This window comes from Tetranychus urticae, chromosome 1, assembly GCF_039701765.1.
Source record: "Tetranychus urticae isolate SD_2017Ah chromosome 1, NJAU_TeUrti_SD_1.0, whole genome shotgun sequence".
Taxonomy (NCBI): Eukaryota; Metazoa; Arthropoda; class Arachnida; order Trombidiformes; family Tetranychidae; genus Tetranychus; species Tetranychus urticae.
Window position 1 is genome coordinate 20,780,460 of NC_142958.1, and position 27,755 is coordinate 20,808,214.

Here is a 27,755-nt window from a genome sequence, read left to right on the forward strand (position 1 = left end):
TAAATACCAGTTTCAGGTAAAATCGCAACAACAACGCATCAACAGTCTATACAAGTTGATTGCGTGACAAACCAATTATAAAAGGGTGACCACAACAACAACAAAAGCAAATGTAATCAACTAACTAACCAGTTATGTTTGTTTAACCTTTTGTGTCCATTTTTGAACAATGAAAAAGACAGAACTTTTCTTTGGTCAGAAAAGCCAAAAAATATTCAATTGGCAAGTTAAGAAAATAGTTGAATGTAAAGTTTAAATTAATTATCGGGTAAATCAATGAATTAAACATAACAATTTTGAAACAAAAGTTGCAAGACGGTCAACCAGTTTTCCATGTCATTTGGTGAACATTTAAAGAATCACAATAATTGATAATTTCAAGAATCACATTCGACCGCCTCTTCATTTTCATCATCTTTTTCCCTCAACATCATTCTTCTCCTCCTTTACTTTGTGTGTTCACCTTTTTCTCCATCCTTTTATCATCTTTTCAATTCTCTCCTCTCTTCATCTTAATCTTCATCATGATTTTACATTATAATGTTTACTCTGATAAAGATGATGATGATGAGTATGATTATCATCTTTCCAGTTGAATATAGAGTCTAATGTTTGAATGTAAACAGCAAAAATTGAAGAAGAAGAAGAAGAAACTTCAATATGTTTACTCTATGTTAACCTGTACTTTGTGAATAACTTTTCAAATAACCATTTCAATGAAGCATTTTCATCATGATATAGACTTGATCGTTTATCATCTTTAGCCAAACATCATCTTCTCTCATCATCTTGATTCATCTTGGAGAAACATTTACGAGAAGGAAAAATGTTTATTATTTTTACCAAATTGATTTGTTAAGCAATCCAACTTTACCTTTTCATACTTTTATCACTTTTCTCTCTCTCTCTTCTTCTCTTGACCGTCTCAGGTCACTTGGGACAGTTGATATAGAATGGATTGATTTAAGATTGTCTTTCATGTTCATCATCTGAGTAGCTTCTTTATCTCCTATTATTGAACAGCAAAATGTATATAAAAAGATAAAAGCGTGATCAAGTGCTCATGAGATTTGAGAGCTCAATTTTGGTGAATCACTTCAAGAATCAACAAGTTTCTTCAATCATGATATATTTATCAGGATAATGATAATGAGAGTGATAAAGAAGCAGAAAAAGGTAAATAAAGATGTCCATTGAAACAAACATTACCTGTTAATAACGTTATTTATATTGACTAATGTTTTCATTTTTTTCTGCTTCTTTTCCTGATTTCCATGAAAGCAAATGGACATTAATGTTCCATCATGAAAACACTTTTTTTCAAGCAAATGGTCAATTCAAATCGACAACTTTTTTCTCGCCAAAATTTCGAGTTTAATTAAACATGTTTGGAATATTTTTTGATCTCATGAAAAGAATTGATTTTCAATTGATTTCAACTTTGACATCTTGCAAGTTTACAGAAGAAGGAAATGTTTTGCTGAAAAGTTTTCAAGTAAACAGTTTTTTTTATTGTTGTCGATTCATCTTTTCAATCTCATGTGTTGATGAGAAGGACAATCAGAGTTGCTGAATTGTCATCAGTGATGACACAAGGCTTACAGGAAGACGGATGATGCAGATGAAACTGAGGCACAAATAAACAAATGGAATGGCAATGTAAAGAAAAAAAAGAGAAGAAAAAGAAAAAAACGAAAGCGAAAATACATGATGAAGCAAACGTAAACAAAATGATGAGGTGGAAAGAAGAAGAAGAATAAGATGAAAGAATGAAACCGGAAGAATGGGAATGATGAGGATAACAAGGATGCAAAATAAACAGGGAATTGTTGATGGAAAAGAACGGCACAGAAAAGTGAAAATAATGTTCACAAGAAACAAGAGTTTCCCATTGAATTTGCATATTATTTTCCTTTTCCAGCTTTATCATCATTCTCATCTTATTTCATCTTCTTAACCCTTATTAAGATGAGGCAAAAGAATTGGTTTCAACAACACAAAAGGGTAAAGGGAATGGAAAAAGAAGAAGAAGAATAAAGATGATTCCAAGAGAAGGGTTTAACAGTGAAACTAATATGATGATGATTATGATGATGATTATGAAGATATTCAAAGTGATCCATGGGCCATGGGAAGAATAATCTGGCATCTTATACTTTTTATTTTCATTTTCATTTCTCTTTTTTTCTTCTTCTTCTTCTTCTTCTTTCCTTTTCCAATGATTCAATAATTGAAGGTTACAAGGTTTTCAAGATAAGCTCATTTTATCCTTCTTAGAGTCAACTGAAACTTTATCTGAATAAAGTCTATAAATAACAATAAGATGAGAGTTGGAATTGAGTTTTCAGGGAAAAGGAAAAAAAGGGTTTCTCTGTTAATTTTTTTTCTTTTCTTCATTTTCTCAATACTCAGTGTAAAATTGTATACATTTATATGTATATCAGTGTGAATGGATAATAACTGAATATTTTTTTTCCTTTTTTTCGCTCCGCTTTAAATTTCGCATCAAAATACAGAATATTATTGCAAGTAAATTTGTTTTTTGTTTCTTGTTCAGATTGCCTTTTTTCATCATTACTTGTTAGCGATTCAGATTTTCATCTGTTGGGCTTTTCTCTCTTTCCCTGATTGTTCAGAATTTCGAGTGATCAATTCGAAGGAAAAAACTTATTTTCTTACTTTTTTTGCCTTCTTCTTCTCTTCCAAGTCCACAGAGTTTTCATTATCATTTGTATTTATTTATTTATTTACTTGATTGTCAACGAAATCTCATCTTTTTCTGTTCTTCTTTTTCTTGCACTATTTTCCTCTTCACATGGAAAGATGAACAAAAATGAAAATCTTATACCATTCACAATTGAAAATAGGAATCCAAATTATGTCAACTTTCATTTGCATATCATCATTATCATGCTCCATTCAATATCAACTCTACTTGTTATACTTTTTTGTATTACTTCTATTTGCACATTTCTATCCAAAGAAAACCCTTTATCTATTATTATCATATCACTAGATAATGGTTTTACATTATAATAAACTCATATTTATATTGAATTTAGAGTGACTAATTCCACTTAAAGTTGGACAACAAAAGAATTGCTGATTGAATCCCGCTTTTTTCCGGTCAAAAGTTGAATCAAACTCTACTTCAACTTCAAAGCATCATTGACTGGCCAATAATCAACTCGATAGAAATCAAAGTTTTCTGAAAATTTTCATGAAATTGTGTTCCAAGACGCTTCTGCAACTGTGCTAAATTGATTGTTGATAAGATGAAACAAAATTCATCAATCAATTGTGTAAAGTGAAGTTTCAGGTCAATCGATTGCCAAAGATTCAAAATTTTGTTTAATTTCTTCATCAATGCGAGTCCCACCTTCAACCATTTATTCATTTTATTTTCAGATGCTCTTTCGTTAGAGTAAAGTTTATTTTTTGTCGATATTCGATGAAATTTGCTGAGGGGTAGGAATTTCAATTGGAGTTACGAAAAACCCAGAGGAAATGTTTCTGAAATGATGATTTTGCAAAACTCGAAATTGTAATTTGAAATTGCGCAGTTTTGTCATTGAATTAAATTTCAATTTAAAATTAATAATACCGCTAAGACTAGTCTACAGTTGGAGAAAAGTAATTTCAATTTAACTCAATTCCAGTCTAAACCTTAAACTGTTAAGTCTTTTAATCAGACTTTTAAACCTTTAAAGGTTTCTCTTTTGACTATTGTGTGACTTTGAAATTGCCAGTAAATTGAATTTCTGTCATCAAAACTAATTGCACTTTATTAATTTTGGCCACATTTCAGTTGGCTTAAACTAATTCCAACTCTAAACATTTATCAATCATTTTAATCCAAACTCAAAATTAAAAACTCGACTCGATTAGAACAAAATTTTACACGAATTTTGAACACGCAAAAATTTCCAATCTTGAACTTCGCCAATTGTATAAAAAGATCAAAATTTTTGCAAAAACTCTAAAGCTCTTTATTGCCGTCTTAAATCATCAATTTGAAAACTCAGTCTTTTATCGATAAACAAGTCTTTTGATGAAAACATTTACATTAAAATTTCTCATTAAAATATTAATCAATAATAAATAATTAATAGCGATCAACACATTGCTAGATTAGTGAGACTAATTAATTTGCCCGTGAACCATGGAATAGTAATTAAAGTTTTCACCTTTTCAATAAAGTTGTTGCCGTTGTAATTGATCATTGTAAGTTGAAGCGGCAAGAAAGGGAATAAAAATGTTCATTTGAAAGGTAAAAAATTATTCGAAATGCAAATGTCTAACTTTGATTGATCAACAGATTATCACAACCCTTTGAACCAGCAAAGCTACAAAAAGTAAAGTAAAGCCAAAAAAAGACAAACCAATGTTAACTAATGATAACGGCACTAAAGGCTTAAGCAGTGCATCTGTTGAAAAAGGACAACCCAAGTAACATAAAAAAACGAAGTCGAAGCAAATGACTTCAACATTCCGAGTCATTGTCAGAGTCCATTTAAGCCCTTTTCACGGATGAAAAGTCAACTGACAAGTTGATCACTTTTAATTTAAATCAAAGTTGACAGAAAAAAAAGTCGACAAAAAAAGGTCGAAATTCCATTTTCGTCTAATTGAATTAACTTTGACTGCAGACGAAAGATTAAAAAGGTTCAAGTGATTGACCCGTTCAATCATTAACAGGTAAGTATTGAAGATTCCTAAGGCAGACGTGATGAGACGACTAATCAAGTTGAAGATCAACAGCTTAACCCTTTGGAGGTTCATTCCAGTCTCAACTTTAGACTCTTTTGGTGCTAAATTTTGATTCATTTTTTTGGTGTTTAGCGTTTGGTTATTGTGTGATAAAAACTAATGAAATGAAGTTTTTCATCACAATTGACTCGCTATCTTGGGTTTCCAAATTAATTGCTAATCCAACATTTTTTTCATCTTTTCCCATTTGCTAATAATCCTTTGCTCTTCTTAAATCCTTATTTACTCTCTGAGCTTTATGATGAGGATAAAATGAAAAAAGGCAAAATTTGTTGAATTATGATGATGACTAGGAAAATATGAAATTAATTAAAAGACATGAAAAGATAGGGTTGACTCATTAAGGGATTTACCATGTGATGAGAGTAGCTTAGGAAATGCTTTGTTGCATAAATTTTTGCTTAATTTTGTGCTCAAAATCCTTTAATTGTTGATCCTCATTTAAATACACTATCAATATACAAACACACACACATATGCAAGTGTATTAACACTTGAATTTTTCTGTTTATTTTTTTCTCTCTTCCAGACTTTCATTGGCTCATCAAGTTTCATGTTTTTTCAGTTTTTAATCGTAATGTTGGTGAAACTTTTTTACCATTTGGACAGGAACTCGTCTACACCGTTGAGGTATTTTTCTTGCCGATTCCGTTTGTTTAAACTCGAAAAGTGAAGGAAATCATTTTTTGAAAAGCATTTGAATTCAATGGAAAAAAATGTTTGGCGAGAATTTCAAGTAAATGTTGTTCGAAGGGAAAACTTTTCATTTGTTTAGAGTTTTGATTGAAAATTTTGTTCTGAATTTTCATGAATGATTGCATTTTCAATATTTATTTTTGATGTCAAACTTTTTAATTTGTATTTATTCATTTTGAGGTTTTTCCCGTTTCTGCTCAAAACATTTCAACATTTAATCCAAATTTTTTCATGATTTCCTGAGCATTAATTTTTTCTTGTTCACCTCAAAGTTTACTGTAATCCTGACCCTGGTTACCTTAAATTAGCAATCACATGATATTTGGGAATAAATTTTATTCCATCACAATTCTTCATCATGTAGAGGCCAAAAGATTGAAAATGCCAAGAACTTTTCTTCTTTTCCACTTTTTTTCTCTCTCAAACATTCAAGTAAATTTTTCTTGCAAAATTTGCCTTTCTTGTGTTCAGTTGTATTTTTTTCCTGAAAAGTCACGATTTCATGTCAATTCATTTTACCCTGTAAACAGCATTTTGTTTCACCATGACAGGAACAGAAGAAGAAGATGAAAAAAAGTCAGAAAAAATAAACCAAAATCAAGAAATAAGAAGAAATCATTTCAAGTTGAGTTGATGAAAGGGTAAAAATACGAGCGAATCGGCCCGAAATTGAATTTTGAGGAGAAAAAAATTTCAATCCAAATTTTGGGTCAAAAAAAGATTCACAAGTTTCCAATGAACTAAAGAGTCGAGAAAAGTTGCTTTTGTTGATTCGTCTTTTCAAGTTGATGAGAAGCAGAAAATTCAACAGATTTACAAGCATTTTCTATATAGGATGAAATCTATCCAATATTGATTGGCAACTTCATCTTTTGTTCATCATCATCATCATCATCATGTTTCATCCAAATAGTGAGAGAAAAGAAAAAAGAAGAAGAAAAAAACACATTTTCTCTATAGGTACATTTCTTTTGATCCTTCATCATAATCATCCTCTGTAAGCACTTGATAACCTCCTATTTCCCAGTAACCAATCTTGCATTAAGCTGACCTTTTAACTATCCCAACGTATCTTCAACTCAATACTTGACTTTTTTTTACTCACAAAACACTTGCAACAAACATTTTCATTTCCCGTTTTTTTTCTTGCTTCTGTACTAACAGTCAATGCTCACTATTATAGGCCTTTTCATCTCTACTTGATCATCATGAACGTTGTCAAGTTGATGAAACGAAATGTGCTTTTTGTCTTTATTTGCGATTGAAGTTGAGACGCAAAGTTAACGAGACTAAATGGAAATATTATTTATATTAATTGTTACATTTAACCATTTAGTTTGAATGTTATTTGTTTGTTACAAGATGAAAGTGAGACTTCCTTGATATAATGACTCTCTCACAGGCGACTTCAGGTAACATCAGATGATAACAGTCAACCTTGAAAAGGGAAACCTTTTTGACGACTGGATCTGAATAACAATTATTTCAAAGTCAGAAGGCAAAAGAAACCAGGCTAAAAGTGAAAACTAAAAATGACTGCAAACTGAAACTCGAAAGGTGAGAGACTTGGACAAAGACAATTAAGTTCATTGGTTAATGTTGATGAAAGTCTATTAATAACGATTAAGGCCATTCTTCATGTTTTGTCCATTCATTTGACGTTCTTGTCAAACATTAACTGTTTCCATATCAGCCGGTTATCTCGCGATCTTAATCTATTCATGAAAACACGTTTGAGACGTTCTTCTCTATTCGTCTTGTTCATCTTTTATTCATTTGGATTATTCGTTGGTAAAGAGCATTATCATGCGCAGCAACAAAGGGTAAATTGAATCAACACGAACTTTGCGCAAATTCAATTGAACTCATAGCGTTATCTCGGCTTCATTGAGCGCATCTTGTGCTCAATACTTTTCGCTAAATTTTATTCTTAATTGTAATCATTTTTTTTCTTGTTGTTCATTGTTTGCTCTTAATGAAACTATCAAATATCAACAAATGCTGAGAAACAAAAGAAGCTTTTCCATGAATTACATTTTCTTTTTCCTTTCATGAGATTCAAGTTTAGAAGCTGGTAAAAAGTGGCCAATTTTAATGAACAAATTTGATTAATTTTGCCGTTGATGGTTTGGAAAAGTAATCAAAGATTTCATTGATTGAGTTGAAAAATTGCTCCGCTCAATTCATTAATTATCTTTTCTCCTTTTGATATAATTTTTCTTCTCATTTTCACTCCCAGTTGGTTCAGTTGTTGAACCTTTTTCTTCTTCTTCATTCTTCAGCCAAATTGAACCTGTTGATCTACCAGGCAGGTTGAAACATTTGATTACTTTTGCTATTAAGAAACAATTACAGTTTACTTTTTTTTGTAATTAAATCAAATTGAGGGTTTGGTTGGAGCAAGAGGCAATTCAAGTAAATTATGATTAACTTGAAAAAGATTCAAATGTACTGTTAAAAGGTAAGAAAAGAAAGGTAAGAATAGGAAACAAAAGAGGCAAACTGGAAGAAGAAGATGAAGAAGATGAAAAGGTAAAGATGAGGCAATGAATGAACGAAAAATGAGAAGAAGGCTTTGAATGAGAAGAGACATGATAACATGTTTGGGGATAAAGTTGAGATTCTTTTGGAAAAAAAGGCAACAAAAAAGTCTTTTCCAGGCAATAAATCAGAATTGTAAAGGATTAATAAGTTGGTAAGATCGTTTCTCATATTGACTTTTATTTGTTCAATTTTAAGTTTCAAGTTGATGCCTTGGTGTGGGTTTAAGGCGGAAAGGCACACGATAGTGTGTCCTTGTCATTGGCGATGAAGATAAAGACGGAAGAAAAAGATTATGTAAAAGAATGGGATGAGGTGAGAAGAGATGAGAAGAGAAGAGAAGATGTGATTTATGCTAAAGGATGGGGCGATGGTTGATGTGAGGAAACCTGTGGTGAAGAGCAGAAGGTGACATTAGATGGCGATGATGATAAGGAAGACAAAGACAGTGACTTGGGAAGAAAGTAGGATGAGTTTGAGAAGAGAGAGAGAGAAATATTAACAAACAATTTTCTTCTTGGATCAACATTTTTATATTAGATAATAGTCTCATTTTTCATCATCATCATCTCCTCTCTGTTTGATGATCATCATGACCAATCACACGATTGAGTTGAAAAGTCAGTCTTTTGGTTGTTGGGAAAAGAAATGAAAAGAAGGGCGAAAAAGAAGAAAAGAGCAAAATAATAACATGAAACAGGGAGAGACAATAAAGATGAGAGAAGATGAGAAAAGATGAAAAACTAGAGAAAAGTTTATTCTTGGTCTAAATGATGGCTAAGAATGAACTGGAAATCAACAAAACTGATTCCCTTTTCAAAGGACTATCGATCATCTTGACCACGCTTTACCATAATCATCAACATTATTTTATCCCATCTTTAACTCCCTATAAGAGCGTCATTTTCATGGTAAAACTTGAATGTGATTTCAATGAAACCCAATTTTGTCAAATTTTTGCTTCTCCTTGTTGACTCAATTGACCAGTTTTTTTGGTTTTGTTTTCAGTGTTGCCGATGTTGTTTTTTGTACCAGTTAATGGACTCGAAATGCCTTTTATTGCCTTTGCAATCAACTCGATTGACAACCATTAAATGTTTTAATTCAACTTTTGCTTCTCTTTGCGTTCTTACTCATTATCATCTTGGTGAAACTCATGAAACTCATTGATGGTAATCGCGCAGTCAATTTGCTCTCTTTTGTTAATTAAACTAATAGTTTCTTTTTAACCCAATTACTTAACTTATTGTTCAATTGTCCTTTTACTGTTCATCTGAAGGTTGGTTGAGAGTTTTTCTTCTTCTTCTTTCTGGTAAATTGTTCAACGTGTTCATGGTGGCTAAATTTTGTTAAGAGTTTAACTTTACTCTCATGATGATTCCATTGATCATTAGATAAATCTGTGTGAATTAACTGTTTTTTTTCTCGACTTGTTTTGGTCATCAATGTTGATGGAAAAAAAACAGTCTTGCAAAGTTTCATTTTAACGACTGGACTTAACTAAATGTTACAAATAATGACAAGCTAATGATTAAAGTTCCGGAAACAAGAAAAATGTTCACAGGTAATGTTGCTTTTGCTTCCAATCGACAAGTCCATTTTTGGTCCCCTTTTCATTCAAGCTTTATCCTTTATTATATCACAACATTATTTTTCCCTCTTTTTTCACAGATCATCAAATTCCCTCAACATTAATCATGGTGAAAGATTAAAGTAAAAGCGAATTGACTGATAAAATAGTAAACTGATTAGTAAATGAAAGGCAAAATGTTGAAATTACATGGGAAAGGAAAGATTATCTCAACACTTTGAGCTTGAAAAGTGGTAATTTGCCTTGAAGTAACATCGTAAAGCAAAATCACTTCAATCATTGATGGTGTAATGTTATTGTAATGAAACAACTGCATCAACTTACTTGTTAGACGATTAACATGATTGAAATTTCCCATTGAATTGAACGAAAAGATCAAAATTCAAGATCATATTATAACGTAAATATTGGCGAATATTTAGAAAGATATTTCATCTCAGCTATGATATTATATTTTCATTTTGGACACTATTCCCTCTGCCCAGCTTGTGACTTCTGCATAAAGATGTCACTTCCTTGTAATTTTCAATACGTGATCTCTTTTTGAGCGGTCATTTTAAATTGTAAATTCATAAATTGTCTTTACACATAAAGTCAATCCTCGAGTTTTTTTTTGTATTTTTGGAGCGATAACATCTATGTGAACTGCAGGGGGAAAATGGATTTTGCATTATTAAATCAGAGTGATTCACCTCAAGCCTTTTCACCCTTTTCCTTCAGCGGGAAATCATTGGATTAGATCAACTGTTTCAATAAAAGATTTAATTACTTCCCCTTTAGTTCACATAGATGTCAGCACTCAAAAAAAAACAAAAAACTGGAGGAGTGACTTCAATTTGACATTTTTTTCTTTAAGCTTTTTCGAGATTTGAGCCATATCTCGATAAGCATCGGTGATATAATGATTGACATCAGTGATTATCGAAAAATGCATCGAAATTTTTAAATGACTCAAAGTCGAAGGTGAAATTCACGAAAAATGACCTCTGATGACCTTGAAAATTTGATAAAACCTTTATTTCAATATGAAATATTCATTGTTACAATATTTAGTTCGTTAGATATCTTGGTAACATCAAAAGTAGATTTTCAAATAGGAATATCTGAGTTGAAATCTTGACTTTGTTTCACCACGCTCAGATAATAAAGTTGTCTCTTACATTTCAACTTGCATCATGATTCACGGTAAACCCGCTTTTCACGTTACAATATGATGATGATATTTAAATAGTGCAGAGTGTGCTAAGGGCCATTGGACATGTTGGTAATGCATCTGAGTTTGATGTTGCTGGTTATGATTAGATCAAGATAGCCATTCATCTGTCTTTTGAGATTGAACCCCCTTAAAAAAGGCACAATGTTGAGGCACAATGTTTGGCGTCTCTCATGATGAATAACAAGAAAACTGATTCTTTGAATTTTCTTGAAATGGTGTGTGTGTGTGTTTTATGAATATTATTATTATTAGAAATGTAAGTTATTAAAAAGGATCATCTTAGGCGTGCCGTGCGTAAAGAAGAAATGAAAAACGATGAAGCCTGAAAATTTAACCTAACCTATTATTACCTGAGTATCGTTCTGGCCACTCGTTATACTGTCCACACTCCCTTATCTTACCTTTTTAATTTCACCCTCAGGGAAGGAAAATGATTCTTGATTCTCATCCTTTTCTTTTCTTTTATCTTAATCTTCTCTTCATTCATCTCCCACGCTGTGCTTTTGCCAAATTGAGAGAGTAAAGATTGTGGTCCATCTGAGAGGAGGAAAAAGAGCCAAAATGTTGATTAGATAATGTAAAAATATGCAAGCACAGAAAATGAAATAAAATGAAAAAATAGAGAAAATCGTCTCCTTCTCTCTCTCTCTTCTCCTTTAATATCTTCTGCTCAGTTCAGCTTTTGTAGCCTGCATGATCATTATCAATAAAACTGCAGCCAGCATCTTCAGAATCACCAGAATTACCATCATCAGCTAAAAAAGTTCAAAGACCGTTCAAGGTTTCCAGTAGAGTCTAGTTTACTGTTGACTGAAAAGCAATAATGCTACTGTTATAATTGATTTCAGATCAACTTTCATCCCTTGGCCTTCTTTTAAGCAATTTATTGAATAAAGTTTAAAATTTATTGCAGTAAAGCTCGTTTCTTTGAGAAAATGTGAGCGAATGGGCGAAACACCAGATCGATTGAATGAGACACTTTTTTTCGTTTGTCCAAAAATCATAAAACTCTTTGTTTACTGAGAATATTTTGAGGCACTGAGAGCGAATGATGACAGTCGAGTTGTATATCAACGATTACCATCTTGTATAAAATGTAATCAATCGTCACAATCGTTAGATAAAGGTAAAGACTTTTCTCTGTTGATGAAGTTGACAAACTTTTTAAAATCCAAGGAAAAGCCATGTTCTTTCATCCCGTTCAAAATGGTCTTAATTTTTTTAAATTACAAAATCTGATTTTTCACATTCAAATGGATGAAAAGCTTGCATTCAAAAGCATCCATCGATTGAGTGAAATTTCACCAAAACCTTGAGCATAACTTTTACCGAACAGCAAACTCGACGATTCGTTATCAGTTTGAGCAGCAGTGAAGAGAAATGAGTTGAAAGTGGCAGAAAAACTTCCCTTCAAGACGCCAGTTTTCCAGAAATTGGATGAAAAAGTTGATCAAAATTGTTATGTTCCCTGTTTTTTTCTAATCTTCAATTAAATAGAACAATCTTTAACCTTTTCCTTACAAATCAGTAAAATTTTCACCCAAAAAATGGAACCAAAAAAAAAGAACAAAATATTTTCCTTTTTTTCTCATTTTGCACACTTTTCGTTGCATCGTCAAGTTTGTCAAGTTTAATTGTTGAAAGTGAGGTAACTTTTGGCACACCAGTAACCTTTCACTTTCAAGTCTACTTTTGAACTTGAAAACGTGGGACAAAAAGTTGTGAGCTAAAATGAAGTGCTACAGAAGAGGCGACACATTTTGATAACTTGCAACTGACAGTAAAAATTGGAAATTTTCTTCTTCTTTTTTGTTTCTATGTCAACAACAGTGTAATTGATGATGATGCTTATTCTGATGGTGAACACGATAATGGAGTTAAACAACATCTCTCAACAGGTTGACTGTGCTCCGTCCAAGCAATAGTCAAATGTTGAAGCAAGATAATTTAGATAAGATATAATGGCAACTTTTCAAAGTTGGGTGTGCTTCTTTCAACCGGAAAGGGATCTCACCATGTTTAACTAGCTTGTCATATTTAACCACTTCACAGGTTTACTTCCTTCTTTACCTTGGCACATCATATTCATCATCATTTCCATCATTGAACTGTTCAATTACAAGTCTCAAGGTTGATAAATTGAGAGTAAAAATTTAAATATCTTGAATGGTAAATGAAGAAGAGGGAAACAAGATGAAAAAAGAAGCTTCTATCAAATTTTACATGAAAAACCATTTTGACAACAAACATTTTGATTCGATCCATCATGTTGATTTCAATTGAACATTCAATTGGAATCTCTTTTCTCTAGATTTTCTTTCCAATAATCATTTTAATAATCTTGTGCTGCTGCTGCCATTTTCATGCTTCATTATTGGATATCGTGATAGCCATTCATTTGTATCGTCTTCTGAGCAAATTATTCATGAAACAGTTGAAAATGGTGAATGAATCAGTGTATAGAGAGAAGAAGAAAATTATGGTAAAAATTGAAGTTTAAATTGTTTCTTCAATGTTGGCCCAGCAAATGAATCAAAAGTATAATAATGTATTTACCGTTCAAACAAAATTAAGCAATGTCACGTTCCGTTCATTTTTCCCATGGACTTTACATGCCAAACGGAAGTTGATTCAAAAACAATAACAGCAAACGCAAACGTGAACGTGAACTCAGAAGCAACCCTAACAAATGATCAACTGTGAAAACAGTGAGTCAAATTGTTGGTGTAAAAAGTGAACATTTCAATTGTTCAACAACAAAAGTGTTAACAAAAAGATTGGAAACTTCAAGTTTGTCAAGTTTCTCGACTGCTCATTTTGGATCATTAAATTTTATCAAAAAGTCATTTTTCAATTTTTTGCTTCTTTTTATAACTATAACAACCTTTGATTTATTGATCACTTTAGTGCTGCTTATTATGCACATTGCATGATATCGATAAAAATTTTATCGTTTTATTTCAGATTCATTTGAATATTGAAAAATGAGTATTGTTCATCAGTTCCAAATAAAGATTGAAATGACAGCACCAAAAACCGGCAACTCAAAAGTCAAATATTTTGATACATCGAAACAGACTTTGGTTTTGTTCTGAGTTGATCTTTAAATTTTGAAGAAACGCTGAAAAAGCAGCCAAAATCTTGGCTCGAAAACGATAATTTTTCTCAAAAAATAGAGTAAAATCTTATCGTTGAGAATTCAGGAGAATCCGGAAAATCTAAATCAATGAAAGCGCGATTTCGGTCAATTTATCGAGCCAAAGTATAATTAATAGCCTTTGATTTGGTTGCTGTTCATTATTTAGGGTTTATCAGTTTCATCGTCCGACTCATAACTCATTTAGATAATCTTCAATTCACTTTCATTCTCTTCTCTCACAAACACAGGTTGCGTTTTGAATAATGAAACAAAATTTGTAAACTATGAAACTTGCCTGATCAATTATGAATACTAATGCCAGTTGAAAATCAGTGTCAACTTGAAAAAAATAGAGTTGCGTTTGTCATTGTGTTTAATCAATAATCATCAGCAAGTCTTTCATGTCATCACAGTATATTAATTACACTTTCAGACTAGAGTTTCAAAAACAAAAACTTGCGTGACACTTTATCAACACTCGCACCTATCATTTAAAATATTACCTCTTCTCTCTGAGAAGAGACAAACCAATTTTCAAATTTCAACTTTAACCTCAACTTTCAACTATTGAATCCACTAATGAATACAATCGTAAAAAACTGTGTCATCATGATTGCCCAATTTAAAACCGCAATGCACTTGAAATACCAATAGCAAAAGTTTGTCTCAAGTCGAGTTTAAAAAGTCAAAACTCAATCAAAATTTGGCCAAAAACAGTAGTCACCGAATTGAAAATAGGCAAAAAAACTCAAATTTTCACTCAAACTTTCGACTCACTTTTAGGTTAAACATTTCAACTAAAGGAAAGCCGAAGACGATTTAACTCAATTTAACCTCTTTTGTGTTAAACTGGGCTCAAAAGTTGACGCAAAGTTGATTACAAAAATGCAAATTGTCCGTATAATTTAGTGGCCAATTTACTGTCTTTCAACTGGCCTTTTATAACAAGTTTCAAGATTTGTTTTCTTCTTCTTTTTTTTGCCAAAGAAAGAAAACGAAAAGAGATTAAAGGTAATGAAAATAAGTTGCAGGTAAAGGTGTTAAAAGTATTTTCAATCGGATCAAAGGTGACCATTGTTGCAATGAAAGGCAAAAGGGCTGAAAAGAGATTAACTAATTATAAAGGGAGGAGAAAGGTTGAGGTGTCCGAAGGAAAAAAAAGAGGTAAAAAGGTGAAGAAAGATGAGGAGAGAAGAAGAAGAAGAAAACGAACAACGAAAACAAAGCGATAAAGGTTGACCATAATAGTGGGTAAAAGAGTTGAACGGTAAATTGAGAACAAAATTGGTTCATTCACCAAATGATTAGTTGATAAAAGGTATGGAATGGTAAACAGTGAATAAACAGAAATTAGTTGCTCCAACAAAGAGAATCAATGTTTGTGTCCTTTGAGAGATTAGACAATAAAACTCGCTCGGCTCACCAGATCGAACCTGTGAACCTTTTGTCAACACGAAACACTTTTGTCCATTCAATGTGAATAGAATCAGTGACAATCTTAAGCTTTATCCTTCTTCCTTTCATCTCATTCATCTTCCACCCTCTCACTCATTCAACACCCTCTTCTCCATTGGGAGACCTCCGGGTGATCTATTATGTCCCTTGCTCTATGTCCAAAAACTCTTAAATAAACTTTTCTTCATCGCCTTCGAAGGGAAAGAAAAAACTTTTTTTCACTGTAAACGGCAAAAACGCAAATGATTAGGTTGACAGTCAGTTTCTCTGATCACTTTTTATCACGGCAATTGTAACACTTGGTAATCATTATCATACTTGTGATTATTATTTATTGATAATACTTATTGTCATTATTTGAATAACTCAAAGATTTACTCGATTCGTTGTTGTTATAAAAAGTTTGTTTTTTTTACTCTCTCTCACTACTCACTTCAATAGTCATAAACAAAATATTTATGTTGACCATTGATGATGGTAAGTGGTCATTTCCTATTTATCAATGATATTGTTGTCCATTGATATGTATTTACAAGTTTCAAGTTTACTTTTGCATACACTCGAGTCCATCTTAAATCTTGAGCTTTTGTATCGTTTCAACAACATTTAATTTACTTTTTGTTGCCTTTTGCTTTTCATTTTCATTTTTAACCCAAAATTGGTCAAAAGTCTCATCAAGTTTACTTAAGAGTAGAGAGAGATTAAAGGTAATATTTTTGAATCACGATTTTTCAGCGAAAAAGAAACATGAGAAAAATGAAAAATTTTACTCTTGACCAGAGAGAAAATATTGACAAAAGATAATGGAAATGGCCAGTGTTTTTGCCCTTTTCACTTTAATCACCGCAAGTATCATTTACCGTGTAAACAAAGAGTAGATTAAGGTAATAAATCAGGTGAAAAAGGAAAAAAGTAAAGGTAAAATTGTCATCGGAAGTTGAGAGTTGAACATTTTAATTGAAAATATTTTTACTGGAAAAACGTTTCTCACTCGTGAAAATGTAATAATAAAGAGATAATGAAGAGATGAACTTTAACCAAAAAATCAACAAGTAATGAAGGTTAAGTTGGCAAGAGAAGATGAAGAAACAGAAAGTTGGCCTTTTTGGTTACCTTTTTTCACTATAAATCGTTTTGCTTTTTTTGGTTTAACTTGTTTGCTAAATGATTAGCTGATGATTTATTTGATGGTTATTTAAACAGAAACAAACAGAAGCACAAATTGTACAATGAGAAGGTAAAAAAGAGAGAGAGAGAAGAAGAAGAAAAGTTTGCAAAATTTCAATGCATTTCATTGCAATGTTACACTACAATTGAAGTAAAAATAGGTTAACTAGGGAAGAGCGAGAGAAGAGGAAAAGGCAAAGGTGAACGTGAATAGGCAATGATTGTCTTCATTCATCATCATTGATAACAAACGGTCAGCTTTGTACATCTATTGACAGTCCATTATGGCCTTTGCAATTTAACGCTGGTTTGTATCACAGATTTCAGTGAATACATAAAAAATGGTAAAGTATCAAAAAAGTGCAATAAGGTAACCCTCGAACAACTTTTCTCGTTTTTTTTCTTTTTCTTCTCTCTTTTTTCCTCTGTTTTCGTGTCCATTTGTGCTCTTTTACTGGGCCGTTCAAGTCAATGTGTCAAGAAGGGAAATGATGAAGAGCAACTATTATTTTATTGCAGTCATTATTATTGTTATTACTGTGCATATGAATGGAAGGCAATGTTATTACATTAAACGATCAAACCAATTGTTTAAAGAAACTGTTGAGTTTGACTTTGGCTGTTTCCTAACTGCGCTTGTTGCCCTTTTCAATGAATTTCGAAGTCGAACTTTTTGCCGACTTTTCCTTGTTGATTTAATGGAAATTTCATTCTTTACTCTTTCTTTTTTTCTTCCTTTTCCCTCCAAATTGAGACTGATTGACTGATGATCAATCACTGCTTTTTATCTTCCTTCATCTTTTCCATTTTTTTCATCTTTTTTCTTCTTACTCTCTTCGCCCTTTATCATCACTTGCTGAGACTTACTGTTTACCAATGAGAGTCTCTTGTTTGTCTTTGATTTTGGGTAAAGAAAAGGACTTTTCTTTTTTTCTTTCTCTTTATGTTTGACTTTGGTTTTTCAAGATTTTTCTCATGATTATCATTAAAGTTGCCTTTCGCCTCATTTTCATCTTTAAGATTTAATATCAATTATGATTGTCAACTGGATGATGATATTGTTGACAGCACGTGTGACTTGAATCAAATTATTTACATTCACCATGTTAATCTTTGTTCCGGTTTAATGGTTTAATAAAGGGCGGACAATTGCCATCAATTTCCAGTTTCAAGCTCAGCTTCTTACCCATGATTATTGTGTGAATAGGTTAATCAGGGAGGAGAAGAAGAAGAAGAAGCAAAAGATAATGATTGCGATAATCAGGCTACATGAGATGATTGAAAGGGTCGCATGGTTGTCATGAGTGATAAGAAAAGGAGTAAAAAGGTTTTCCAATGGATCACAATAATCTCAATGATATTAATTTCAATGATTTCAGGTTTACCAAGGGATTGAATCACGTAAAGGATGGCAAAGCAAACGGATCAACCAAAGATGAAAATAATGAAAAGATGATGCTGATGATGATGATACCAATAATGATGATGATATGACAAAATGAAAGGAAAATTTGACTTTTCCAGTTTTTGTGGTTTCCCATTTTGATACATTTGATGACAACCAAAAAAAAGTATGAAATGTAAGAAAGGGAAAGATGATAATGAGCATATAATGATTAGCAGTTGATATTCACTGTAAAACGTATCAAATAAGTTGAAAGGGAGGAAATGATATTATTGGTTTCTGATTACCTCGTGATTGTTTGAACATAATAACAACTCAAATTTACTCAAATATACAATTCGCTTGTGATAACCCAAAACGCTTGACAAAAGGTTGACAATATTTTCCTCTCTTCTCTCTCTCTCTACCTTGTTATCAACCCATTGTATTTATCATTAGCTTCCAGTTACTATTGAAGGTACAAAGAAAAGACTGATGATGATAGGAAATAATGTTTAATGGAAGAAGAGATAAGAAGAGAAGAGAAGAGAAAAAAAAAGTTGATAGAAACGTGATTCCGTTGAGCTGAAAAATTGCACTTTCAATGTTGACTGAATGAAGAGAAGAAGAGAAGAAGAGGGAAAATTAAAAATTAAATGGGTGAGTCTATTCAATTTTATCGTCATTTATCTGCTTCGCTTTCGCTTCTCCTTCTGTCTCTTCTTCCCTCGGTAAAACAATCAACCTTTTCTGGTAATTAAATTTATCTCTCTTTCACTAATTAGCTATCACTAGATACTTTGTGATGTTAACTGGTCAAATGGTTGTCAGGTAAACAGCAACTCCCTTCCCTTGACTATGAGTGACCAGAAAAAGAAACAACAAAAAAAACACTTTTATCCTCATCAGTCAATATTGAACATTTTGATACTTTATTTCAAAACAGTGTTTCATCAGAAGCGATAATGATCATCATGATTGCCTACTTTTTCCTCTTGCACTCATTTTTGCTTTCTTTTCTGTTCGCCCAACGTAACAACCAAAATAATGGGTTACCAGAAAAAAAAAGTTAGTTATACCTGAGTTGCTTTTGACAACTTGGGAGGAGTTTTTGTCAATTTTACGTTTTGTTTGTTTACTTGTTTACCTGAGTTTTGCTTTTTTTACAGTTTTGTTGTTGCTTTGTTTAAGGTTTAACCTTTCATTTGAATCTGTCAGTCATAATAATGATCATGATTTGCTTTCTCATTTGTTTCACCTTTTTTTTCTCGCTTTCCCTTCTCTTTCGGTTGTGTTGGTAAAAGTTATAATCAAATGCTATTAAAGGTTAGATAACAATTGATGAGCTACTATTATCAGCTAATTTGATAACATGAAATTTATCCGCATCAACATCTTTCGCTTTTATCCCTCTACTTCTAATTCATTCATCACTTGTCATTTCACTGTTTTGCCAGTTCGCTTCAACTCTTTACAAGTTTAAAATAGAGTAAAATGTTTAGTATTTGAGAGAAAATTTTAAACTTTCTTTCATTCGACAATTCAAATGTTCAGGTTTAACTTTGGCTAAACATTTACTCGGTGAAATATGCAAAATTAATGGAAAGTAGGTGAGACTAATTAGACAATCGTTAATCAAAATTTGTCTAAAAAACCATCAATTCTGAAACGATTGAACATTTGATGATCCATTATTTCATGTCAGCACTGATCAATTTGAATAACATCATAATAGCTTCTGATTGATTCAAAATTCAGTTTTTTCTCATTCTACCTGTCAATTCATCCGAATTGCAGTTTAATTGAAAATTTCTTGCAAATTGAAAAACTTTGTCAAAAGAAAAGCTCAAAACTCTGTATTCAGTATGAGTATCAAAATTGAAACTCAGTGTCTGAGTTGCCTGATGAGTAAAGTATCAAAACATGAAATGTTGATCATCTTCAGGTTATTGTGATAAGATAGATAAAGGACGGTAAGTACATGTGCTTAATCTGAATATTTGGTGAATTTTAATTTGAATTATCAGTTATTTGGAAAAGTTAATTCAAAAAATGGAACCATTTGATGAGTTGAATCGCATGTAACCAAGAAGCTTTTGATATGAAATATGTTTACTTTGCAACGGATTACATGACAATTAGAGATTAATTTGGAGTAAAATTGATGGAATGAACTTAATGAAGTTAATTTTGTCAACCAAAAGTATCTTTAATCGCCTTACTTTACCAGAATGATTAACATGAATTTAATGGCGCAAGCGTTGACAAACTGAGCATCGACTCAACTGACTTATGACAGTTTCAGTTAATTGTTTCACTCAACAATAAATAATTAACCATATTGACTTTTGGTGAATTGACTATTGCTTTAGTATTCAAGGTTTGCTTTTAACGCAAATTGTTAACCAAAAGCACAAGAAAAAAGGTTAAGTGAAAGGAAAACAATAAACAAATCAATTGTTGAATCAATGAAATGTTATTTGTAAATAATGTAATTAATCCATGATAGTCACAGGTAATTTTCAAGTGTTGGCAAACAAGTCAAAAGTAACAATTGAAATGGAAGCCGAGAAAAAAGTTAAATAGCTTGTTAACTTGTTGGTTAAGGAGTTAATCATCATCATTAGCATCATCTTTTGTTGCACGCAAAAACGCAAAACTGAGCAAATAAAATTGCTCCTCGATTAAGCTAATTATGAGCAAAGCAAAAAAAAGTGTAAATAAAAGCAAAAACAATTGAAGATGAAGAAGATGAAAAAGGTGAAAAATTGAGTTGAAAAGTTTCAAGAAATGCAATGTTTTTCCAATGAACCCACCAAGATGATTAAACTGATGAGAAGAAAAGATTTTTGTTAAGAAAAGCTAATTCACTTTTTCCTTGTTTCTCCTGTGCTTTTTAGCTGGGTTTGTGTGATTACGCTTCTGTTGAGTAGCGTCTATTGTTTCGCATGATTGAGCCAACATTTTGTGGGATACCAAATCATCCTTGCGTGTAAAAAGAGGCTCACTCATAGTCAATATTCATTCATTCATTTCACTGACTAAGCCTCAACTTAAGCCTGAATAACCCTGTGCAACTCGACTAGAGTCACTCACTCCTTTCCCTTTCACGAGTTTGTACATCAACAGAGAGGCTTAGCGTGTAACACTGGAAAACCTATTTTTAAACCAATATTGTCACAACAAGCTGAAGCAAAAAAAAGTGAAATGAAACGATAAAAAGATATCCAAATTACCTTTAATAATATAATTGCATTTCTCATTTTTTTGTGACATTTCAATTCATTTCTCTTTCTCCTCTTTTTGTGTTACATTTTTATTATTAATTATGTTAACAAACTTGATTTTGTTTTCATTCATCATGAAACTTGATTCAGTAAAAAGTCTCTTCTTACCTTTTTCTGTCCAACTTTTTGCATATTTGCACTTCCACTTTCATGATGATTCTGATGATGGTTTTGGTTGGTAATTTTGACGTTAATTTTGATGACTTTGCCTCGAGATGAGATTTTGTTTGAATCTTTTTTGTACAACTTTCTGTGATGCAAAATGAGAGAGTTTTGAGTGCAAATGGTCAAATCTCACCTTTAAGGTGAAAAAGTATTCAAACTTTGAATTTGCTTTTAAAACCATTAAAATGCATTCCAAACCTGTAAACAGTAAACATTTCAATTCATTTTTTACCTTTTTTTCTGCACTTTTTGCTGTTGTTTTTTTTACAATTGCTAAATATAAATTAAAGTCAATCTCCTTTTTTTGCTTCTTTTTCTTCCTCATCTTCATCTTCTTACTCAACTTGGCTTGACTTGTAAATCATTCATAAATTACCTTAAAAAAAGAACTTTAAGCTTGTTCTCTTTAACAGTGGAACAAAAGTAATAATACTCACCTTGTTACCTGAAAGATGAACCAGTAAAGATGCTTGTAACTTGTTGTTTACCGCTTTTCCATTTTTTACCTGTTTTTTGCTTCTTCTTCTTTACGTTGTTGGTTGATAAGTTGAAAGGAAAATTTAAATTACCCGCCAATATATCATGTTTGTTAGGGTTGATTAAGAAGGCAACTGAGCTGAATGAATTTGCAAAATGAATTCCAGAATTGATGAGTTTCTTAGTTGGTTCAAAATTGAAAGATACAGAAGGAAAGAAAGAAAAAAATGATGAAATTAGAAATTCAGTAAATGATAATTCATTGGGACGATATAAACAGGGCTAAGCTGATTAAAACTTACTTAACTCATTAGATGAAAATTATATGCTTGGTTAGTTAAATTGATTGAACAGCTTAATCATCTGATTGACTCTTTTTTTTCTGTGCTTCTCATTTCAGGGTTAAATGGTTCATTTTTATGGTTCACTTTCGGTATTTTACTTCGTTTTACTCTTGTTAATGAAGTTTCATTGAATGATGATGATGAGCAAACCTTGAAATCGCATTGTGATTCAATCAGTAACAGTAATCAAGCTGCAAATTTGATCAAGGTTATCATTGATTCTCAATGATTTTACATGATGGTCAATATTTACTTTAAAGTTTAACGGGTTTACCTGTTGGGAGTTGAATTGCTTTTTTCGCGATTTACTTGATAAAAGTTGATCAATTAATTGTCTTCATTCATTTGCACATTTGTCAAAAGGTAAAGTAAATTGAATAAATAATTTATTGATTCCAAGTCAAAAGGTAAAAAAAGAAAAGTTGATTTATCGACTTTTAATGAGTTGAAATATATAAATTTGTTAAACTCATTATTAAATTATGTAAGCGGTTTAGTTAATTAATGAAAAATAATTTAAGTGAATTTAAATTTTAATTCAAAAGTTGAACAAAAAAAAATGAAATAAAGATGTAGATGAATATCTTATAGCAAAGTGTGTGAAACTAAAAAAATGTGCAATTAGTGAAATGAATATCATGAAAATGAAAACCATTTTAAACGTGACAAGCGCCCTGAATGGGGTTCAGATTTGATGGGACGAGGCTCACTTTGTTAGGTTGAAAGATGAGTGGTCTTTAGCCAAGGCTACGCAAAATCGGCAAGTAAATGATTGAAGTAAATGAATACCATAAAGACTCTCTTTGTAAGCCAAATTTGATCCGACAGGGTTGACCTTGTTAGGTTGAGCTCATTCCTTATAACAGACTCAATGAGCAAATTATGAAATAGTAAATGAAATAGCAATCATGATGATGAAGATGAAATGAAAAGACTCGAATGATAAAGTGTAATAAAGAAGATGGCGAAGATGGTGAGAATGATGAGAATGATAAAAATAATGGTCAAAATGAAAATAAATTTTGTGTGAAAATGACCCTAAATAGGTATAGCACTTGATGGGAAGAGGTTAACTCTGTTGGGTTGCAAAATTTTGCTTGCATTGCCTTTACGCAACCGGCTAATGAAACGAAATGATGGTTATGATGATGGGGATGAATGGCATAAAAGGAGAATCTGATGAAGATGAAATTAACTTGCAGAAGCAAATAGTGATGAGCGATGATGAAAAAAGCTAGATGGACAATCAGATAAAAGATGCATAGATAGGTAACTAACAAGATCGTGAGATGAAGAGAGATTTTACAATGAAGAGTCAAGATGAGAAATGCTACTGTAAAAGAAGTTTCTCATCTTGTTTTTTTTCATCATCTTTCAACATGTTCTTTTCATTGTAATGTTTGAGCATTTTTTAAGTTGCTCATTATAATGTAAGTGAGTTTTGGTAATAAAAATTGAAAGCAAATAAAACTAGGTAAAGAAGAGGATGAAGATGATTGAAAAAGTATTATAAAGAGAGAGAGAGAGGAAAGGAAACCTTGAAGAGTTTGATGAACAACAAGAAGAAGAATAGTGAGGAAAAGAAGAAAAGTTATTTATTCTTGGCCCCATGTAGGTTCTGTTTGATGGCGCGAGCCGATGCGATGATACTTATAACATTTGCATCATCTTTGCTTCTTCTGTCAACTTGTTGTTTCATCTTTGAAGAGGGGAAGCAAAGTTGGATAAAATTATCATCATATTCCTGCAAAAGTCCAGCCTTGCAAGTTGAGATGAGAAGCGAGAAAAAAAACGAAAATGTAAAAATGTGTACAAAAATACAATACAAGTTATGCAAAATAAGATGAAGAAGCATCCCAACACAAAAAAGTATGATTACGATTAAAAGTTGTACAACACAAAAAAAGTATTGCAAATACCTTTTGTAGTGAGGGTTACTTTAATTTTGTTTTTTCTAGTTGAGCTTCTGGCTACTCTTGTGTTCATTGGATGTTTGCAGACAACAAACGAACCATGTGAATGAATGAAGTAGATGATGATGATTGTGATGAAGAAGGATGAACAGAAGAGGAGAGAGAGCAAAAATCAGCATAAAAATGGTCCATGAGAGTAAAGGACTACTGAAAGAGTCTCTCAATGGATGAGAGAAAAGGTAAGCCGCAGTTTGCTGTTAACACTCATTCAAATGTCTTTTTAACATATCGACCGTGAATACCTTTGCATCTCATCGGATTCTCATTTAAATATCATTATAATTGCTAATCAGATGAGATTGAACAAGAAGAGAATCTTACAGTTTTTTTTCTCTCTCTTCTCTCGTTTTTTCATTTCCTCTTCTTGAGCGCACCAACAACAAAAAAAGTTGCACGGTAAGTTGTACCATTGAACCGCACCCGAGAGACTTACCAAGTTAAAGACTACTAAATAACGATCTTTACAGAGATGCGCTTGTTACGCAGAGTTAAAGGTTTAACAATTCCGGTCACAGAGGGAGAGAGAGAGAATCACAGATTAAACGAAAGTGTGGAAAAATAGACGAAAAGAAGAAGAAGAAGAAACAAATCAAAGTTGGCCTCAAACAGGATGATAACTCAGGTAAAAATGCATTTAAATTATGCATTCGCAAATTTCGTTTGAAAAGCAAAGTAAGCATCAAATAACGAGAAGAAGAAGAAGAAAAAATGAATATATCATCCACAGTTTCCGGTTTCACAAAGCAAACAGCTTCTTCATCTTCATCTTCTTCTTTATTTCGCCCTTTTCCTGTCTTTGCTTAAAGCGTATTCATGATGAAGATAATGATGATGTTGATTACCTTGATGGTTTTTTTCTTCTTCTTCTTCTTTCTCATTCTTGGTGAAGAAGAAAATTTTTTTTTCTCTCTTACTTTTTTTTCTTCTTTCGCTGCAACTCAACTGGATAAATATTTTGATAGATGTCACTAACATGCAATCAATCAAGCTAATTTGTTGTCTTACCTTGTTAATATAATTTGGCTCATCTTGCTCTATCAGTCTCTTGATATCTTGAGCTTTACAATCATTTGTTGCTGTCCATTTCCTTGGTTCAATTGTTTCACTCAACATTTACATGATATTCATCAGCTAATCATCTCATCAGTTGTGTTTACATATTTAAATGATTCTTTTTTTTCTCTTTTCTCTTTTCTGCAAAAACTCTGAGCATTTGGATGAAAGTTGAAGAGGAAGAAGAAGAAGAACAAGAAGAAGAAGAAGAAAACGAGAAATTACAGATTAATATCACATTGGATAGTTGTTTTAGTGAGAAATGAAGACAAGGTTGAAAATGGTGACTTGATATTGAGTATCTGCAGCAAATCACAAGATAACATGAAAAGGAAATTATTGAATTACCTTGATATTTGTTGTTGTTGCTCATGTTTACGGGTAAACAGGTAAGTCAGTGATGGCCATTGATCAATATCTAAGAGCTAATAAAGAGCAATTTGCCTTAACTGAAACTAACGGTGCTGTCAGTGGATCAATGATCAAAAGTGTAAAAAACATGATTCGACAGAAATGAGCATTTCTTTTGTTTCTCCTGCGCTCTTTTTTCCATGCTTTAATAGATTGATACTCATCCTTGCATCGACTCAACTCGACAGGTAAACAATGAACACCCGAATAGGATAAATGTACAAAAAGAAGAAGAAGAAGCAAAACGAAAACTGAAAGAGTAGGAAGAAGAAAAAAGAAGAGAGAAAAAAGGCATTTTCGCCTTTTCTAAAAACACGAAAATGTTCAATCAAAGTGTAGCTAACTGATCATCATGATGAATCTAGTAATTGAGGGAAAACCATGATGCTCCATCATGCAGGAGCAAACAAAGAACAAGGTAAAAAAGGAAAAAGTTCTGATGGCCTTAAGTTTCTCTCTAACGATGACTGAGCAAACAAAACAAATTAAAGTGATTGTTACAAAACAAGATTGGGAAAAAACAATGAAAATTTCAATTCTCATGACGAGTTCATTCTGTCCAACAAGGTAACGATGAAAAGGTAAAAAGAACCAGTAAAAGAGTGAAAAATTTTTCGTTCTTCATTTTTCTCTCTCTTCTTTTTTTGGGTGAAAATGTTTTTTTGCACAAAAAAAAGCAAAGATGATTATCATTAAAATGGTTGATGATATCACACATGATTTGGAAGATGATGTTGATCCAAGCGTATCGCCAACACAACGGACGATATTAATCATTTGCTTAGCCTCGAGTTTACCTTTCAATTTTAGCCTCATTTTCCGTTCAACTTTCCAACTCTTGATATTCCTCGTAATCGACTTTTTTTGGCCAAAATTTATTTCTCTTTTTTTTGCTACCTTTTACTTTTGTCAATCATTGAGTTATTAGTGACAACTTTTGGACACTCATTTAGTAACCTTTCTGGTCATTTGTTCATTGCAACTCCCACTCAACATAATTTGTGCCTCGTCGCTCATCATCCAAACCATTTTAACTCTTCAAACAAAATTACTCTTTACTTTCAGATTCCATGGTTGAGATACCACCAAACCTGGTTTACATGATTTTGCAAGAAATTTTCTTTCTCTCTTTTCTCTCTTCATTCTGTTTAATCAGGAATCATGTACACATTAACAGAATTGAACTGCACTCCTTTGAACACTAAATCAACCAAGCAGGTAAAGGAGGCGAACAAGAAAAATGCACAAACAAAGGTAATTATCAAGTTGAATGAAAGCGAGTTAATTTTTCAACCTTTTCACAGTTACCATTGTAAAGCGTTAGGAATAAGTTTTGTTAATCAATTTTGTAGAAGAAGAAGAAAAAGATTTTTTTTCTCAATTTTATTTCGCTTCATTTTTTTTGCAAACTTTTCAAAAATGTTTCATGTTATAATCAAGTTGTCATTGAAAAACTTAATTTAACTGGAAATGGTGAAACAAGATGCTTTTTGTTTCATCAAATATTAAAACATAATGATGAGTTATTAAGTGGTGAATGTGTTTTGTGTTTACTGTTCAATTGTAAAGTGTAAAGACATGTTTACTGAGCAAAATAACAAATATTAGGTTATGATAAACACACTGTGATTATCCTCCTATTTGATGATGGGTTTTAACATTTCAACTAACATGTATTTACAGCTCATTAATCTATCTCTTTCCGTCTCTCATTCCCTCCCACTTTACTCCTCCTATTCCACCTCCTTTCTACTTATGTCTATTAAATTTCATTGTGTGCAAGGTGAGAGAAGAAGAAGAAAAATCGAAAAATGTTTCCAATTGATGAACGACAACGAAGAATCAATTTATGGGAAAAAACATAATGATGAGTTTACCAGAGAAAAGGGTCATTTTTGTTATCTAAAGTACGGTCAGGTTGACCTGTCATTGCAAGGTGAAATTGCGAAAAAAAAGAGGAGAAAAAAAAGAAATCTTGAAATTTTGTTCAAGTTCAACTGAATGCCTTTTAACAAATGCCTTTTTGGACCAACAATATGAGAGGTGCAACAATGGATGTTGCCTCTGTTTCTGCCTGTTTATACAT

General features: G+C 32.1%; 1 long non-coding RNA gene across 1 annotated transcript; it reads right to left on the reverse strand.

Moving 5' to 3' along the window:
• Window positions 1–10,634: 10,634 nt before the first annotated feature.
• Window positions 10,635–26,973, reverse strand: LOC107359341 (uncharacterized). Its single transcript, XR_016200296.1, has 4 exons — window positions 25,607–26,973; window positions 22,191–25,410; window positions 21,355–22,068; window positions 10,635–11,351 (listed from the first exon to the last, which is right to left on the reverse strand). It is a non-coding gene; the product is annotated as an uncharacterized LOC107359341 (long non-coding RNA).
• Window positions 26,974–27,755: the final 782 nt, after the last annotated feature.